The following is an 18,398-nucleotide window of genomic DNA, read 5'->3' as shown; positions in this document are numbered from 1 at the left end:
TTTTGTCTGGTAACCATTATTAAAGGGATACATTTTCAAATTTTTTGTGCTTCTAATTTACAGGTTATGCATACCCTTCAGTTATGGTAGCCTCTATATTATAGTTCATGACTCTTTTATAGGTTACACAGAACACTTTCTGCACTGAGGTTAACCTGCAGCCTCCAAGTGAGTAACCTTCTTTTATTTATTTATTCGAATACCGTAAAGGCCCTTGGGGAGGTTATTACACAGGAGGGACACACGAAGCACATTGAAAACACGGCGCGAAACAGATAAGAGAGAACAAAAATACCGACATCATTTTCAAGTACAGTAATAAACAATAACAACACTATAGCGCAAATCGATATAGTAAAAATTTAAACAGTTCAGATTAAGAATGCAAAAACAACGGGAAAAATGAATGGAAAAGAAACTTCTGGAAGAATGTAGTGGCGTTCGAGGGTACATAAAAGATAGATTGCTAACTCGTAAAAGTAAAGTGGTAGCAGGGACGTCACATTCTGATGTGAGTATGCAGCACTTTGTGAAATTTGTCTGGGTGAACCTCAGTAGCAATTACTGATCGTAGGTTATTCCAGTCACTTATGCTTCTATGTTTGAATGATTGCACGTATAGTTATGCCTGACAGGCTGGGCGATTGACTTTGTAAGAATGATCATGGCGAGATAAGATGAGGCAAGGTGGCCTAAAGAAGTCGTCATGCAAAACGTCGTACATTTTAAAATTTTGTATATGTCTATTTAAGGCGCCTGAAAACCATATAAATTAGAAGGTTACGCAGTATTTTTGCTGTACACGTTTAAAGTTAACCTGTAAGATAAACACAGCATACCACAGCTGCATGGAATTCAAGCCCAAAACCTCCGCTCGTCTGGTGCAATGATCTCTTATTGAACTAAGAGCACCGCCTAGGGCAGGCAGAGTTTGTGGCCTCGGTTCCCATGTACAGCGAAATGTAGTTTCATTTCACTGCGTATAATAAATATGATTAGTGCCCTTTGATCAAATATAGAGTTACGTTAACCGTGCTTTTTCTTGGCCTAATAGTCTATCACCTTCCTGATCCATAAATTTTCAATGTGCGCATGTATACGGTAGCCCATGGCTACATATGGAATGGCGAACTTATTCGGCATACGCAGAAGCATGACAAATGCAAGTGAATAGGTCTCAGACCTTTGCCCAGATGCGAAACAAATTATTGTAAAAGGAATAAAAATAAAAAACACTTTAATAAAAATACAAAATATACATTCATTACATGAACTGTGTAACAGAAAAGTTTTTCTGCAAGAAAATTATCTATAGCTACATATGTCGTTTGTGTCAGAACGATTTTTTGTAACCGTATTATTAGACAATTGTTTTCTTTAAGAGTGCCAAAAGCACCTCAATCGGTTGGAGATAACCCCACGTGGTGTTCGCTCTTGATGTCTTAGGAGTTTTTGCAACAAACTAAGTGTCTGCGAAAATGCATGCGGGTAGCTCAGGTTTTTCAGGTAGTACACCAGAAGGCATATGATGACGGCCCGCTCAATGTTCTTGTTTTTCAAAGCGACGACCTCGGCTTAGGTGCCTGCATATATTCAAGACTGGTTCTTGCATGCATATACACATGAGGCGTAGTAACTTGTACTGCTGTAGGTAGTGCAGTCTGTAAGTAGAATCGCGAAAGACCCAAAATAATCAGACTGCTGTGTAAGACTGGACACGGGCTTTAGAATCTTCAGAGGCTGGCGCTCAACGAAGAAGACGACGAGAAGCGCCGAACACCGCGAAGCTCAAGCGCCGAACACTCCGAAGCTCGAGCGCCGAACGCTCGGTCGCTCGTGCGTGCTCTGGACTGAACGCGGTCTCTGTTCTGTGCCTGGACGGTTCGGCTGGTTGTTCGTGACGCTGTGCTTATTACTGTGCTGTGCTCTTATTACTGTGCTGTGCTCTTATTACTGTGCTGTGCTGTGGTGTGCTGTGTGCGCTGTATTAGTAGTGTGCGGTGTTCTTATTACAAGTGGTGGAGGTGCCAACGATCCCACGCCCTGGAGCTTCGCACCCGCGCATTGACTACCACCTCTGCAATGCCTGAGACCGTCACCCAAACCGCTTCACCGCTTCCGTCGGCTGACTTCTGTTCCGGCGCCGCGCGGCAGCGTGACCCGACCATCTTCAGCGACACACATGACACGGATGTGGAGGATTGATTGGCCTCCTATGAACGCGTAAGCGCATACAACAAGTGGGACGATAGCGCCAAGCTCACAAGCGTTATCTTTTATCTGAGCGACGTAGCCAATCTCTGGTTTCGAAACCACGAGGCTGACATCTCAAGCTGGGCAGCTCTAAAAACCAGTCTAACAGAAGTCTTTGGCAGTCCTGCCGTGCGAAAGCTTCGAGCCGAGCAACGCTTGCGATGTCGGGCCCAGCAAACCGGTGAAAACTTCCCCAGTTATATAGAAGATGTCGTCGACCTCTGCAAGCGTGTCAACCCTTCTATCAGCGAGGCCGACAAGATCAGACACATTATGAAAGGCATTGAGGATGATGCCTTCCAGATGGTCGTCGAGAAAGATCCCCAGACTGTCTCCGGTGTCATCGGCTACTGCCAAAGCTTCGATGAGCTGCGCAAACAACGCCTTTGTACCCGGCGCGCAGGCTTACAGGAGGCCGCACTTTGCAGCTTGGCTTTGCCAGGGGACGGGGCTCTGGACCAACAGTCGCTCCTCCAGAGCATCCAGCAGTTTGTACGTGAGGAAGTCGCACGCCAGCTATCTTTGTCTATCTGCCCGCCTACGCCTGCGCCGTCGCTCACTCCCAACCTACAGCGTGTTATTGAGGAGCAGGTCGCTGAAGTCCTGCCACCTCCTTCTCCGCCACTCCTGATCGCGGCTCCTCTTACGTACGCCGATGCCGTGGTGCGGTCGCGGCCCTCACCTGCTGCCCCTGTCTACAGGCCACCTACCCGGCAGTTAGAACCCCCGCGACCTTCGACCCCACCTTACCGTCCGGTTGCCCGCCCCCGATCACAGCCGCAGCCACTCAGCCCCTGGCGCACACAAGACAACCGCCCTATTTGCTACGCCTGTGGCGTCGCTGGTCACGTTGCTCGTTTGTGTCGCAGTCGTGACCACCGTCCCTACGATTATAGGCGTGAGCCGACGTACGACCTTCCGCCGTAGTCCTCGCCTGCGTCACACTTGCCGCCTCCGGATTCTTCTTCTCCTAGTTACCATCCCCGCTCCCACCGCTCGTCGTCTCCTGGCCGTCGTTCCCGTTCCCCAATGCTCCTTCGCCAACCCGCCGTCCACGCGGAAAACTAACCACCGCAGTTCTGGAGGCAAGAACTGCGTCACCAGCGGCTCACTCAAGACCTGTTTCTGCGTCTGCCAATATTATTACCGTTTTCGTTGAAGGAGTCGCCGTCGAAGCACTTGTTGACACTGGCGCAGCCGTTTCAGTTCTCAGTCACACCCTCTGTCGCAGACTCAAAAAAGTGATGACACCCCTTCCTCCCGTTTCTCTCCGGACGGCCAGCGCTCAGGACATCCGACCGTTAGCCGCCTGCACCGCCCGCCTGCTCATCGAGAACGTTCTCTGCACAATCGAGTTCATCGTCCTCGCCCGTTCCTCTCACGAGGTTATCCTTGGCTGGGACTTCCCCTCCTCACATCACGCCGTTATTGATTGCGCCCGAGCTCAGCTTGACTTGTCGCCCTACAGTGACGCCCCCTTGGATGTAACCGGTGCTGCTGCTGCTACTATTGTCGTCTCAGAGGACACAGACGTTCCAACTTTCTCTTCAGTGCTGGTGCCTCTTTCTTGTGCTGCGCTCTCAGATGCAACAGTGACTTATACACCCTTTTTACGGTGCGCTGACCAGAAGTCTGTTTTGCTGCCTCATGCAGTGCTGACAATTGTTCTTGGCTCACGCGCTATTTATGTGGCCAACCCGTTCTCCTGCCCTACCACTTTACTCCGTGGCCAATCGCTTGGTAGCGTTGCCGTTCTCGATCCCGCCTCCGCATACCCCCTCGTCGGTAGCGCGGCCGGCCTTCACGTCAGCGCCATTACGCCTCTTCCCATCATGAAACAGTCGTCTGTAGATACTTTTCACCGTTCCGTCGACGCCGCCCTGACGTCTACCCAACGCGCCCAGCTCGTAGCAGTTCTGCAGCGTTTACAAGCTTCGTTTGACTACCAGCAACCTTCCTTGGGCCGCACCACCACCGTTACCCACAGTATTGACACTGGAACCCATGCCCCTCTGCGCCAACATCCGTACCGCGTGTAAGCCGCTGAGCGCAGCATCATTGACGCCCAGGTGACCGACATGCTCCAGCGTCACGTGATACAGCCGTCGCACAGCCCGTGGGCATCGCTCGTGGTTCTGGTCAAGAAAAAAGACTGTTCCATCCGTTTATGCGTGCACTACCTTCGTCTGAATAAGATTACAAGCAAGGACGTTTACTCTCTCCCCCGTATCGATGATGCCCTTGACTGCCTGCAGGGCTCTGAGTTATTTCCTTCATTGCACTTGCGCTCCGGTTACTGGCAGGTGTCGATGGCGGAAGCCGATCTCCCGAAAACTGCATTCGTCACACCCGACGGGCTCTATGAATTTAATGTCATGCCTTTCGGCCTCTGCAATGCACCCGCCACATTCGCGTGCATGATGGACAACATACTCCGAGGGCTCAAATGGCACACATGCCTTTGTTATCTAGACGACGTTGTAATCTTTTCCCCGGACTTTCCGTCTCACCTCCAGCGCCTCGAGACTGTTCTTCGCTGCCTGGCCGGCGCTGGCCTCCAACTTAATTTGAAAAAGTGCCGCTTCGGAGCTCGGCAGCTCACCATTCTCGGTCATGTCGTATCGAAGGATGCCATTCTCCCGGACACGGCCAAGTTGCGAGCTGTGGCCGAATTTCCAAAGCCCACTTCTGTAAAAGACCTCCGCAGCTTCGTCGGCCTCTGCTCCTACTTCCGCCGCTTTGTCCGCAATATTGCCACTATCGTCGACCACCTGAACAAGCTCCTTTCCACCCACGACCTTTCGGCCTGGTCGCCAGCCTGTGATGAAGCGTTTACGACACTCCGTCGCCTCCTCCCCACTCCACCAATTCTGCGTCACTTCGACCCTCGTTCTCCGACGGAGCTCCACACCGATGCCAGTGGCGTAGGCCTCGGTGCCGTACTCGCTCAACGCAAGCAAGGCTTTGACGAATACGTTGTCGTTTACGCTAGCCGGAGACTCACAAAAGCTGAAGCCAACTATTCTGTCACCGAGAAGGAGTGTTTAGCCATCCTTTGGGCGATCGTAAAATTTCGCCCCTACCTGTATGGGCGTCTTTTTGATGTCACCGATCACCACGCCCTCTGCTGGCTGTCCTCTTTGAAAGATCCCTCTTGCCGACTGGCGCGATAGGCTCTGCGACTCCAAGAGTACGACATTGGCGTTATCTATCGTTCCGGCCGCAAACATGCCGATGTTGATGCCCTCTCACGTTCCCCTGTACCATCTCAGGCAGCGCCTTGTATATCCGCCTTGTCTTCTTTCAAGTTTCAGTTAGCTGATATGGCTTCCGAGCAACGCAAAGACCCGTGGATCACTTGCCTTTTTGATCTCCTATCTGGCCAATCGTCTTGATCTCCTTCCCGTGCTCTCCGTCGTCAGTCCCACCATTTCGCCATCCGAGACGAGCTTCTTTACCGCCGCTACTATCTCCCCGATGGTCGCAAGTGGTTTCTCGTCATCCCGACACATCTGCGCTCCTTCATTTGCTCTTCCTACCACGATGATCCCCAGTGTGCCCATGCCGGATTCTTGAAGATTTTCACCCGTCTATGATAGCGGTACTACTGGCGTGGGATGGCCCGTTACGTCCGCCAGTTCGTTCAGTCCTGCACCACATGCCAGCGACGAAAACATCCACCTCGCCGACCCGCCGCTCCTATGCAGCCGCTGCCTTGCCCAGTACAGCTCTTCGAGCGTGTTGGCATCGACCTCTACGGCCCTCTTCCCAGCACATCAACCGGGAACCGCTGGATCATCGTTGCCATCGACCACCTTACACGTTACGCTGAAACATCGCCTTTACCATCCGCTACAGCCCACGTCATTGCGTCCTTCATTCTCCATCGCATCATTTCTTCACCATGGTGCGCCCAAAGAGCTGCTCAGTGATAGAGGTCCGGCCTTCCTCTCAGAAGTTGTAGAAGGTCTTCTTCAGGAATGCAACGTTGTTGACCGCACCAGCTCCGCCTACCATCCCCAGACAAATGGCATGGTTGAGCGTTTTAATCGCACCCACGGCGACATGCTGGCCATGTATGTTGCTTCTGACCATTGTAACTGGGACCGCGTTCTTCCTTTTGTCACATACGCTTATAACTCCGCTGCTCAAGCTACCACCGGATTCTCTCCGTGCTTTCTCCTGTACGGCCGTGAGCCTTCTTGCACAATGGACACCATTCTACATTACCGCCCTGATGCTTCCGAATTTAGAACTCTTTCTCAAGCCGCAATTTATGCCGAAGAATACCAACAGCTTGCCCGGTCGTTCACTTCTCATGCCCAGCAGCAGCAGAAAAGCACCCGTGATCCCCTGCACTTCCTCCCGCTTACCTTCTTGACTTTTTGGTCTGGCTCTGGGTACCCTACTCAGGTCCCAGCCTTTCCTCCAAACTTGTTAGCAAGTACCAGGGACACTACCGTATTCTTCAGCAGACATCGCCCGTCAATTACCTCATCGAACGCCTTAGGCCATCCCCTGATCATCGCCGCCGAGGCCGCGAAATTGTCCACACGACCCGCCTCAAACCTTACTACGACCCCGCCGTCGTCACATTGCCCTAGGCCGCCAGGATGGCGCCCTTTCGCCCGGGGGGAATTGTAAGGCTGGACACGGGCTTTAGAATTTTCAGAGGCTGGCGCTCAACGAAGAAGACGACGAAAAGCGCCGAACATTGCGAAGCTCGAGCGCCGAACGCTCGGTCGCTCGTGTGTGCTCTGGACTGAACGCGGTCTCTGTTCTGTGCCTGGACGGTTCGGCTGGTTGTTCGTGACGCTGTGCTTATTACTGTGCTGTGCTCTTATTACTGTGCTGTGCTGTGGTGTGCTGTGTGTGCTGTATTAGTAGTGCGCTGTATTCTTATTACAGCTGTATTAACTGAATGCAGTGGTTTGCTCTATATTTTCTTTGCACTATGTTTATGCTCTCCTTACTCCTTGACGAAAAAGAGATATCTTTTCTAGATTGTGAGAAAAAATACGGCCTTCACTTGTTTTTTTTTCCTTTTTCTATCCTAAGTCATTTTTCATGATCTGCACACTTTTGAAAGCATCTGCAGGTTTCATGCAGGATGTGTTCAGAGAAAAATTGTTCAAGGGTTTTCATAGATTTTCAAGGCATTGTGCACATTTTTTCAAGGACAAAAGAATCGGGCAACTTATCGAAGCAGGCTTTTTCATAGAGCACAAATGTGCCCTTCTTTGCATATGAAAGTTCTACCACTGAAAATCATTAAACGAATCTGCTTTTTTAGTCTATGCAGTCATGAAAGTTCCAGTTCTTTTCATTTAAGCTCACCAGGGACGTTGTAAAGGCCTTGATCCTTTTTCTAAGCAGTCTTTCAAAGACAGTCGTACCTTATTGCTGTGCAAAATGTTGAAACCATTAAAAGGTCGCACATAGCAGGAGACACGGACAAGCACTCGTCCGTGTCTCCTGCCGTGTACGTGTTTTTAACGCTTTCAACTCTGCTATAGTGATGAACCATCTAGCCACCATCAGGCTGAGGTGCTGAGAAAAAATGCTGTTTTTAGTGCAGTCGTAAAAATCACTAGATAACTGCAGGCATTTGTGTGCATTACTACTGATAGCCTGTTGCTAGCTGGATCAGCTGTTCGTAATCTCATCACATAAATAGAGAAATATCATCACTACCCAAACTTACGGTTAAGCTATGAGCAATTTATTGATTAGCAGCTTACAGAAGCTGCTCTAAAACAGCAACAATCATGACATAACGTAGCTGATCAAGATGTTCATAAAATAATTTCTCCTCAAAGGTGTATAACAAATGGCCAAAAAGAATCGGCTACAAACAATTCGTACAAATACGTGTGAATACATACACACATATGCACTCATTTCCGACTCTCAGTTGCTCAGAGGTGGAATGAGTCAGTGTCGCACAGATTAAACTCTCTGCTCCAATACTGCCTGTGGAATTATCCAGAACACCAATATTTTTGTCTAAAAGAAACAATTTAGCGAGTGCAAGAGGTTTTTCTTGGGTGCTTCCTTCAACACACCATAAATTCATGGCTTTTCAAGGGCCACAGATAAATTCCAGGAATCTCAACGCCCTTGGAAGCATTATATATATATATATAACGGTTTTCAAGAACTCACACAAACCCTGTATTTGCAAAGCAACTTGCGCCTGTCTGCAAGATTTTTACTTATGTGTAATTGATGCGTGTAGAACTTCACATACTTTTGTTTCAAAATTAATGTTCACTTGAAAGTTAGTATTTATGGTATTCTTTTCACCGACGTGTATATTTCACGCTGCGCTTCATACATGAAAACTTATAAACATGCTCAGTTGGGACCTCTTATTGAGAACAGTCATGCAGAGCTACGACGGAATTTCTTAACTTACCTCCGTAATGAAAAAGTGACACATGGAACTTTGCAAATGACGTGAAATCTCCACCAGTGAGGTGTCCTGGCCTTGTTTCTCCGAGAAAACTTGCTCAGCTTTCTTAAGCCTCACTTCCAAGTTCATCCACTGTGCTTCCAAAATGCAGTTTTACCTCAACACAAAGCTGTGTAGAAAAAAAATCAGAAAAAGCGGCCTTTTTCACTTCAGTGCATAGCTCCTGGGAGATGAGTTATTTTTCTAAAGCTTGACAGCAAGCAAAATATACTGTGATATGGGCTGCCCTCAATAGAAAATGACAAATTCAATTTTTCCATGCCTGGATTTTAAAATTTTCTATGCAACACTGCTGAGAAGCAATGCTTTACTGAGAACTTTTGCTACAATTTAGGCCGATATAAAATAATTTTATGCTTACTGTATCTTCTACCAAGGAATAACTTGGCAAAGGGTCAACATAGTGCTGGCAGCGGTCTTGGAAGGAAACTTTAAGGAGGCACATGACCCTCTCAGTGTTGTAGGTCACGCCGCTTAAGGTGTCCGAAGCCAATAACTAAACATAAAAACAATAACATATAATAAGGCCCCCCTGGCATAAAATGCAAACGTCACTTGTCAGTAATTGTGACATTTGAAATTCAAAATTTTCAGCCCACCTGTAACTCTGCTACCGCCATCTCCTTTGTGACCTCTGGGCTGGTTTCTTCCACAAAGGAATATTTTTTGCTGGCGGTGCCGCTGGATGTTTCGCAGAAGTGATAGTCTACGTATGAAGACACTGTGTGCAAAACATTTATAAGACCACAAAACAACATCAATAACAATATGGTGCAACCTATTTCAGTATATGGTCAAGCACAAGGAAATGGAGCTTAAAGAGAAGCTGAAGCACTTTTCAAAAAAAACGAGTTACCTACGTCATTTTATAGCTTCTAGTCCGCTGAAAAGAATAACTGATTCGAAAAGAGCGGCAATAAACGCAAAGAGTTGTTTTTTAGAAGAAAATGCGCCCCATCGCCTCAGGGCGCCGAGCGAACGCAGCTCTTTCCCGCGATTGGCCGAGACCGTTGTGACGTCATCCATGGGGTTGTCCGGCCGGCAGCGACGGCGTTGCTGCGTAGCGCGTTGCTTCAGCTGGCTTTTAAGGACTACGTTTAGGAAATTATGGATAATTCAAGCTGTGTTGAACAGTTTGGACACTCATTATACATGTTCGAGCCATCAGCAGCTTCAGAAAACGGCGGAACCAACGACGCGGTGGAGTGCGCCGGCAGCGAAAGTCAAGTGGCGACATTTTCACGTGTTGAAAATCTCGACTGGATGGATGAATTGATGGATGACAGCTTTTATTTCCACCGGATATGGAGACCCCCTACTACTCACCGCCCTGGGCACGCAGGCGTCGAGGGCGGGTGCCGGAGGCTCCGCGACAAAAGGCTAACAGAGATTTTATCTCTTTGCGGCCTCAAACTCCAGGCGCATTGACTAGTTCCTGCTGAGTGGGTTGTTCGCTGCGCAGCAGGGCTTCCCAGCATTCTATGCTAGACTGCTCTCAATATCTTCCTCGACTCCGGGGTGGCCAGCGCAATCCCATATTCTCTGCTTCCGGGTAACTGTGGAACCACCGGACTGTCAGAACCTGCACGAGCGCGCGCAAACCTATTCTGAAATCGTTGAGAACTACAGACTAAACAGAAAACTGGTGCGACCGCCGGATAAGAAGCTAAGTAATAGAGAAGCGACTGCATGGCGGCGCCTGCAAGGCGGAAATTTTGTTAACCCAGTATGGGCCTTTCACTTCCTACCATGGTAACACGTACGTAAACGAAATCTCGACTGTTACGTATGATTTTCGTAGGTGCATGCGCGTTCATACCTTTTATGTAGGTGCATATGCAAGTGGCATAAAAAAAAGGAAATTGAGCCGAAACGTGTACCGCTGCTGCATAAAAGCCTGGCGACCAACTTCTCGTAACACCTGTAAACAAGGTTTAGTTAAGATCACCGGCACGCTTACACGAGTCGCGCGAGGTAAAGCATTTGTTTGTTCATTTATTCATAGTTCCTTGCCCAATTACTCCCGAAGGCTTTTTAGAAGTACAAAAGAATGCCAAACTGGATGAGTTGGAGTGGGTTCACTGCTGTACTGCAGCGCGAAGAGACGAGGCGACCGGGAGGAAGCTCTCGTGCGCGCTATTCCTTCTGTCGCATGTTCGGGCTACGGTTATGTCAAGAAACTTCTGCACTTTCCCCGTACGCTGTTGTTTTTTTGCATGCTGAACACGCTTTGAAAAATAATTATGGCTGCGTTTCAGAGCTCGCAGCGCTGCTCATCAAAACTAGTTGCTGCGAGATATAGGTGCTGCTGTAGCGTATCGAGATAACGAGCAGAATTACTTGTAGATGATATATATGTATGAGTACCGCGGCACGACAACTTCGCTGTTATGACTCAAGGACAAATTAGCATGAATTCTGGCGCCATTGTCGATCTTCAACCATGACCAAGCGCTCATGAATGCAAATGTTTGCGTTGATCAAGTATGTTAGGCTTATATAATCGGTTTTTCGTTCAGTTAGATGCATCTGCATGTGCTGAGCGCTGATGAAAGATTAAGAGAGTTGCTTGTGCTGCCACGAGGAGCAAGCAATCAGAAAAAAGCAAAAAGGCACACATTGCATAACCAGCTCAAAAGAGTTCAAGACTGTGTGCCTCAAAGACAGTGCTGGAAGTGGCCTTGGCTCAGCATAGATGTGAACCAGCTGGAAAAGGCGAAGAGTTTACAAACAGGCAATAAAGTAATATAACTAAAAGAGAAATATTGATGCACATATTTTGTGCAGGCAGTTTTGGCATGCTGCGTACCACCAGATTGTCTGGTTAACAATCAAGAGGCTGAGGGAGAACAACCGACGGATTCTACCAAGCTGTGTGCTCAGCGCTGTTCGAAAGAACTATCATGCCAAAACTGGTTTATGTACAGGCTTCAAGCATTACACAGAACGCCCGAACCAGAGAAAATAAACGGCACTGGCAGAAGATTACGTTCATCTGTGTTTCGCTAAAGCGCGGGCCGCCGCGAAGCAAGCGGAGCCGGACGGTCGGCCGACTCTCCGTGAATGGCGTCACTTCCGCCAGTTCTCTCTCTCTCTGCCGTCCTCTCACCCGGCGCTTCCGGAAGCGACGAGGGCGTGCCGGCGGCGCGTTTTTAAGAAGCGATTGGAGCTCTTTTTGCCGACAGATTCGGAAAAAAAAATTACACATGATTTTCAATGTCCTTTCTTCCCAACCACAGCGTTTCATGCAATTTGAAAACCGTTTCAGCTTCCCTTTAATACAGTGTACTGTGTGCTTAAAGAATCCGCCAGGAGCAAAATAATTTCTCATTGTCTCATCTCATTGTCTAAACGTGTTTACATCTTGGATTCCATCACAGACGTTTGTGCCACTGATTTTAAACGAAACTTCCTTGTGCTGTTCTATTCCATCTTATATCACATTTTATGCTGCGACCACTCCACCTAATTTCCTTTTTTTCTCGTTGCTATCACTTCATGTCCAGTACAATGCGTTCATTAATAAACATATGTATTTGCCCTCAGCATCATGCGCGTATATTTTTTAAAAAAGTCTAAATAAATATATCATGACGTACTTACGTGAATAGCATTTCTTGTGAGCTCAGTCCTAGTGCCTGGCTTAGGAGCCTCCCATTTGCAATTCGGATATTTCTTCACAAAGGCATCTCCAAGGGCTTTATACTTCCACCGTCGTTCTGCTCTGTTCCTACTGTCTATGCAGCCCGTTTCACTTCAGAAAAGAAAATTAAGTAAAATTCCAAGACGCAGCCAAACAACATAATATTAAGTATGCTAAAAAAGAAGAAATAAGTAACTCACTCAAGAAACAACGAGACTTCTGCACGAAGCTGGCGGCACTGGCTCTTATACATCAGTTCAGGAAGAGCTTTCCCTTGATGTGCAGGCTGTACATACTCAGAGAATCTTGGTAAGTTCTCAACAAGCCAGTCACTGAACACCTACGTAAGAAAGAAAACTTTGCAAGCTCCACCAAATGCAGAACATTTTATCATCCTCATAAACATGTATCCATAGCCAAAAATCAACTAGAATAAATGTACATAGATTCCACATCTTGCATCATAACTCCAATGGCCAAGCTTGAATAGACCAAAGCATCTTAATATGTACAGGTCTTCTGTTTTTTTTTTTTGCAGAAGCGTACGCCTGCAGATTACTCTAGAAAAACTTCAAGAAACCCTGTATTGAAGCTACTTTACAATACTAGCTATGCGAATGGCATCTAGTGAATGCAGATCGATAGAGCATAATGTAGGCCATTTCTTTTGTATGTGAAAAGGGGCCATGAATAGAAAAGTGAATCAGCCCTAATTGCCAATGTGTGCGCCGTCTTTGCAAGAACAAATCTGTTCACTCGCTTTGGGTAGTTCATCTTCACTAGAACAAGTGCATTGAAGATCTCCTCTGACCTGAATACAATGTTCTCTACTTCATCAAAAACTTGTTCATCGTTTTTGACAAACACAATGGCATCCGAAACAGGAAATTTGACACTATTGACTGCAGCATATGGTACAGCTGTGGCTCTATCGCCTGCAATAGAGGCATCTAGTCCACAGTGCATGAACGCAGGTGAGCCAAGTCTAGACATGCTTTTTGAAGAGGACTAGTCACATATCAAGGTAGCTGCGGCTTTTCCCAAAGATCAATCGACCATGTTATTGGAGTATACTCGGCTATAAAGAGTGGAATATTTTTGAAATTGCAGAACTTCATTGATTTTGGAAGAGAGTTCTTGCTTCCAAATCGCATTATTCCATGTTGATGCAAAGGACCAAAGCGATGCCATGTGCAATAGCATGTGAAGATTGGGCCCATGTGCTTCAGAACCGTACAACTGCACAAAAAGTTCATTGTGACGCGCTACGAGACTTCAAGTTGTCCTAATGCATCAGGAGATATCAGCGATGAATGTAAAAACTGCTTGATGATGCACAAAAGAAAAAAACACATTGCGGCGCTTGCAAGGCAGTTATGGGAATAAAGTCATCCAACAAAAAAAAAGGAAATGTAGCAAAAGCACTAAGCTAGAACTAGCTGAAGATGGCATGCTAAAGCCTAGTTCAAAACAACGAGGAAAATCACTACTGCTTACCATCTTATGAAAATAAAACACAGAGGCATTTATTCAGTTGCCTCAATCTCAACCATGATGCTTCTCTTACTGAAAACCTAACAAACAGTGAAAGTTCTAGAGGTACAATTACTTCCAATAAAATGTGCATTGGGTCATAAAGAAGATCAATCAAAACTGAAAAACCAGTAATATCTGAAAGCAGAGACCTTGACTTAATGCCACACTGCGCTGACAGCTCCTGAAAATCTTTTAATGAATTAGTGATCTGAAGTACAACGAGGTGCCTTTCACACAGAGGTTCAGTACACAGTCAGCATTGTATTTCATAGAAGACTATAGAAATCTGCTATTGGTACCATGCATGTTCTCCAGGCCATTCACATATTTCTAGTAAATTTTTTGAAGCCTGAAATATTATGGCATGCTAGAGAGCCTCCGATGTAGGCTAGCAAAAATCCAAAGAATGTTTTTTCACCATCAGCGAATTTCAAATGACATCCAACTTGAAGCTGGTTTACTGTAACGATAAAGTCGTCAAGTAGTAGACGTTTTTTAGCCTGTGACTTCAGATCCTTTGCCCTTCCAACACCCAGAAAAAAATGTTGCTTACCTCGGATCGATAAAAATATTTACAAAGGCCACATAAAAAACTGTGAGCTTGCCTCTTCAACCTCTTTTGATTCCAATGGCATTGGCAAGCTCAATATCGTCACAGTACAGCACCATTACAATTTTGCTCTTGTCACAAAGCGCAGCTTCAGGATGTGTCTGATATCTGGTGCCATCTGTGATGTCTTGGAAGAGTTCACTGTGCGATTTTCAGCCCTGCCTCGAAACAGTGTGCGAGCTTAGGGTGCTGCAGTAGGTTCTCAAGCAAATACTTCAAAGGAATAATATATGCCTTCCGGTTAGATGGCAGTGTTAATTCTTTCGGAGGAACGTATATTCCCTGTGAATGATACAGCAACTTTCTTAGCTTGTCAGAACAAATGCAAGACACATCAATGAGAGATCCGGCAAAGGTCAAAATATCCGAAACACTGCTTACAACCGTGTACACAACAACTTTTGAGCACATGTGCTTAGACCCAAGCTGTCTAGCTAAACAGGACAGCTTTGACAACAAATCCGAAGAACATAGGTTTTCTGTGGGTTCCAGACCATTACTGATCTCAACACTCTCATTAACACAGGAAACTGAAGTGTGCTCTAATGCAGGCGCAACAGAAACGGAACGCCTGATGGAAAGCGTAAGGACACTTTTAAGAGGCGGTAGCTCCTCAGTTTGCGGCCCACCAAACTCGTTACTAATGTGGTTTCTGTAAAGAGCAATGCAGGAAAACTGAAGGTGACATGCACAACACACAGTTAGAGCTTTGTTCATGTGAACTGTTTTTACATGTCCAGAAAAGGCCCAGAAATGCCTCGTACACTTGCACAATGTGCAGACATGTATGCTGACCTTGGTTGTTTTTGGTGTATCGGTGCTTTGTTTTGCGACTGTTTGTGTAGGAGTCACTCCGTATGCATCCTGCGCTGGGACTCTAATGAAAGCTTATAATTTGTATAATTTAGAGCCTGCATCTGCAATTTGCAAATACAAGGTCACTACATTAATAAAAAGTGGTAAATAGAAATGAAAAAGATTATTAAAAACAATGTTTTAGCGTTCTTGAGAAAGATCAATTAAAATGAACACACATGTGAGATTAGCTCACTGTTACCTTAACTAGATGAGCACATACTGAGCAAATGCTACTAGCAATATTAAGCACAGCTCTGAGAATAAAGCAACGATCTCCCATCATAATTCTTTACCTTGATAGGAACAACTGCATGGCTCTTTTCTGCCTTCTGTGATGTCTTCGCATTGAACAGGTCTCTCTTACCTGTCCAGGGCAAGGTGTCTGATTAGAACAAAAAGTTTATGCTTTCTCAGTTTACAACCTTACTACAACTATTATGATGATATAACTGTGATCGACCCAATACCAAGAATTGCCATCATGCTACGACTGCATTCTCTGAAATCTTCAAAGATGCAAGAGCCCATCTGGTTTAAAGAGAAAACTTTTATGAGCTTGAATTACACTGTAATGGCTGGTTTGATGCCTGCAGCGCTAGACTGTCTAGATACTGCACTTCCAGTAACCTGCAATATTAAGGGTGTCATAGCAGTGACATCAAATTTATTTGAATGATTCTGCTCAAAAGGCAGATAATTTTATCATCTATCACCTGTGCAATGAACAGCGCACTCCTGCCCAAAAATGGGACGGTAACCACTCTTTTATTTTGGAAGAAATAAATAATACACCAACTTTCAAACAGGTCAAAACGACCCTAGCCTAATTACATTCATCCTCAGCGTTTATGAAAAAAGTTGTCAGGGTTTTAACTGTTTTTTGGCTTTACTTTATCGCATTCGACATGGTCAGTTGTGGCTCGACATCTATTTTTGTGCAAATTGGCCAAGGTAAAATTTTGGGAAGCGGCTCATGCTAAGTTTGGAAATGGCCAGGGCCTAATTTTGAGGTCGGCATCGTGTTGGGCGCGGTAAATTATCAGTGAACATTTATTTTGGTTCAAATTAGCCAATGTGGATTTTTGGGTGTGGGTGGGCCACATCTGGAGGCCACCATCATGTTCGGCGCAGTCAATTATGGCTGGACAGAGATTTTGGTTCAAATCAACCAAGGTCAAATTTCTCAGATGAGTGGGGGAAATTTTGGGTTACCCCCACCCCAATTTTGAGGTCACCATTGTGTTGGGAGAGGTCAATTACGTCTTGAGATTGACTTTGGTTCAAATCAGCCAAGGTCGAATTTTCGGTCTGGGTGGGCCATATTTGGAGGCCACTATAATGTTGAGCGCGGTCAAATTCAGGAGCAGCTGGACCAGATATGGAGTCATCTATGTTATTATGCATTTTTCAAACCAACATGACGCCAATGTTGCTAGGTAACGTGAAGAACAAGATCGGTCAAGACACTTAGTGTTGGTGCGTGTATGGGTGCTTTTGCACAAATGACCCTTGTGGTCATGGTGTAAAAGATTAAAACCCAAACAATAATTAAGGAAGCGGTAACCTGCTGAACTTTTAAGCAATTTAGACATGGACAGGTGTCACAAATAAAACTCAAGCTAAGCTGTTATCACTGATCCAGGATGTAAAATTAATAGTTACAATCATCTTTCCGCAAATTCCCAGCTGACGAGTATTACAACTGACTTTATATTGCGAGCAGAAAGACAGCTGAAAGATGCATTATTCTGCTGCTCAGTGTCTTGTTTAATTTGGCCCGCAGAAAAACAAACCACCATGCTATAGCTTTTCTTCACATAAAAAAAGCTCTGTGGATATGATTGACACACACCGTGGCCTCCAAGGCCTTGAGTATCTTGTGAAAGCATGTTCTCTCCAGACCGAGCCTACAAGTTCCCAGGTACAGATTCTGTTGAATTCGATGGTTCCGGCCATGCGTAAAAATAGACCATTTTAAAGATATGTAGCAAAACAAAGAAAAATAATCATTTCCTATCTGGACGTATTTAATTTCATCATGATGCGTTACTTCATCATCTAGAATATTCAGTTCGACGCTGTTTACCATGCCTTAATTTCCGAAGCTGAGGCCCATGCGTTTCGCGCCAGTTTAGAACTTAAGCTACGAGTACAATAAGGATGCAATAGAGGGTCATTCACACTGAGCGTGAACAAGGATCCATGTGACTGCACATGTGCGGAGCACCATTGCGACCAAGCCGGTAGCAAGCTCACGCAAATGGGCAGATGACACGAAGTATCACGTCGAGGTCCTTCTCCTCGTGCACCATTCTGCATTGATTCATGAACGGCTTTGATTCAACGGCAGTTCGCCGATCCGTGGCCGCGCGGAGCAGTTTACCCGCTAAGTGAGACTGACACTGTGCATGAGCAGAAGCCACAGACATTTTTGTTTTGCACAAAGGTAACAAGCAGCTGACACGTGCAGGCAGACAGTGCTACTGTGCTTCAGTTAACCGCATCTGAAGCACCCCTTTTGTTTCCTTCTAGGGGGACTCGGAGGTAAAGTGAAGAGGCACACTGCTAACATTCGATCAATTTGAGCATCTTTTCTCTATTGCGCTTTCAGAAAAGCGTGAAGGGCAAGGCGGATGCGTCGAGCACGCGAGGCAAGACACATAAGCTGCAGAGAGAACAAAAAACTTCCATCCCATGTGCGGCGCGATCGCATGAATGTGGTGTCAATAACAGTCGGCTGGCGGCCGACGCTTCTAGCACAAACAGCACTGCAAACACCACATCCGTCGAAATATGCTGCTTGAAACTTCTTACTTGAGAGCGTTTCAATATTTTGCGACAGAAGCACTGCGCGCTCGTGAAAGCAAAACGTGTAATACTTGGGCGCGGGATAAGTCTGTCAATATCAGGTGAAAACAAAGTACAACACAGAAAAACTAAAACATTTGCAGTCTGGCTTCTAGGACACTTATTTTTTTTATACGAGAGGCAACTTTGAATGTCAGGGCAGGAAATCTGGAAAC

The 18,398-nt window shown here is 46.2% G+C and overlaps 1 pseudogene; it reads right to left on the bottom strand.

Annotated features, from left to right (window-relative positions):
• Positions 1–13,390: 13,390 nt before the first annotated feature.
• Positions 13,391–17,687, bottom strand: LOC144120008 (uncharacterized; annotated as a pseudogene).
• Between the last annotated feature and the right edge of the window lie 711 nt (positions 17,688–18,398).

This window comes from Amblyomma americanum, chromosome 2 (assembly GCF_052857255.1).
Source record: "Amblyomma americanum isolate KBUSLIRL-KWMA chromosome 2, ASM5285725v1, whole genome shotgun sequence".
NCBI lineage: Eukaryota > Metazoa > Arthropoda > Arachnida > Ixodida > Ixodidae > Amblyomma > Amblyomma americanum.
Note: the sequence above shows the minus strand (reverse complement) of the source record. Positions and strands in the feature narration are given on the sequence as shown.